Source organism: Arachis duranensis, chromosome 1 (genome assembly GCF_000817695.3).
Source record: "Arachis duranensis cultivar V14167 chromosome 1, aradu.V14167.gnm2.J7QH, whole genome shotgun sequence".
In the NCBI taxonomy this organism is placed as follows: Eukaryota; Viridiplantae; Streptophyta; class Magnoliopsida; order Fabales; family Fabaceae; genus Arachis; species Arachis duranensis.
In genome coordinates this window covers 38,583,391-38,585,026 of record NC_029772.3, presented here as the reverse complement: position 1 = coordinate 38,585,026, position 1,636 = coordinate 38,583,391, and the positions used below count along the sequence as shown (strand labels likewise).

General features: G+C 42.7%; 1 non-coding gene across 1 annotated transcript; it reads right to left on the bottom strand.

The window, feature by feature from the left end:
- Positions 1–172: 172 nt before the first annotated feature.
- Positions 173–280, bottom strand: LOC127743057 (small nucleolar RNA R71). Its single transcript, XR_008004371.1, has one exon. It is a non-coding gene; the product is annotated as a small nucleolar RNA R71 (small nucleolar RNA).
- Between the last annotated feature and the right edge of the window lie 1,356 nt (positions 281–1,636).

Below are 1,636 nucleotides of genomic sequence, written 5' to 3'. Positions count from 1 at the left end.
TGTCAAGACCAATGGGGTTGACCCTGAGGTCTATAGACTTATGCTATTCCCTTTTGCTGTAAGAGACAGAGCTAGGATATGGTTGGACTCACAACCTAAAGAAAGCCTGAACTCTTGGGAAAAGCTAGTCAATGCCTTCTTGGAAAGGTTCTTTCCACCTCAAAAATTGAGTAAGCTTAGAGTGGAAGTCCAAACCTTCAGACAGAAGGAAGGTGAATCCCTCTATGAAGCTTGGGAAAGATACAAACAATTGATCAGAAAGTGTCCTTCTGACATGCTTTCTGAATGGAGCATCTTAGGTATCTTCTATGATGGTCTATCTGAACTGTCCAAGATGTCATTGGATAGCTCTGCTGGAGGATATCTTCATCTGAAGAAGACGCCTGCAGAAGCTCAAGAACTCATTGAAATGGTTGCAAATAACCAATTCATGTACACTTCTAAAAGGAATCCTGTAAACAATGGGACAAATCAGAAGAAAGGAGTTCTTGAGATTGATACTCTGAATGCCATATTGGCTCAGAACAAAATGTTGACTCAGCAAGTCAATATGATTTCTCAAAGTTTGTCTGGAATGCAAGCTGCACCAGGCAGTACTAAGGACGCTTCATCTGAAGAAGAGGCTTATGATGCTGAAAACCCTTCAATGGAAGAGGTGAATTACATGCGAGAACCCTATGGAAACACCTATAATCCTTCATGGAGAAATCACCCAAATCTCTCATGGAAGGATCAACAGAGACCTCAACAAGGTTTCAACAACAATAATGGTGGAAGAAACAGATTTAGCAATGCAAGCCTTTTCCATCATCTTCTCAGCAACAGACAGAGGATTCTAAGCAGAGCCACTCTGACTTAGCAACCATGGTCTCTGATCTAATCAAAACCACACAAAGTTTCATGACTGAAACAAGGTCCTCCATTAGAAACTTGGAGGCACTAGTGGGTCAACTGAGTAAGAAAGTTACAGAACTCCCTCCTAGTACTCTTCCAAGCAATACAGAAGAGAATCCAAAAGAAGAGTGTAAGGCCATCAACATGGCCGAACTTGGAGAGGAGAAAGAGGCAGTGATCGCCACTGAGGAAGACCTCAATGGACGTCCACTGGCCTTCAATGAGTTCCCCAATGAGGAACCATGGGAATCTGAGGCTCAAAATGAGACCATAAAGATTCTATTGAACTTACTTCTGCCATTCATGAGCTCTGACGAGTATTCTTCCTCTGAAGAGGACGAAGATGTCACTGAAGAGCAAGTTGCTAAGTACCTTGGAGCAATCATGAAGCTAAATGACAAGTTATTTGGTAATGAGACTTGGGAGGATGAACCCCCTTTGCTCACCAAAGAACTGGCTGACTTGTCTAGGCAGAAACTACCTCAAAAGAGACAGGACCCTGGGAAGTTCTCAATACCTTGTACAATAGGCACCATGACCTTCAAGAAGGCTCTGTGTGACCTAGGGTCAAGCATAAACCTCATGCCTCTCTCTATAATGGAGAAGCTAGGGATCTTTGAGGTACAAGCTGCAAGAATCTCACTAGAAATAGCAGACAATTCAAGAAAACAAGCTTATGGACTTGTAGAGGATGTTCTGGTAAAAGTTGAAGACCATTACATCCCTGCTGATTTCATAGTCC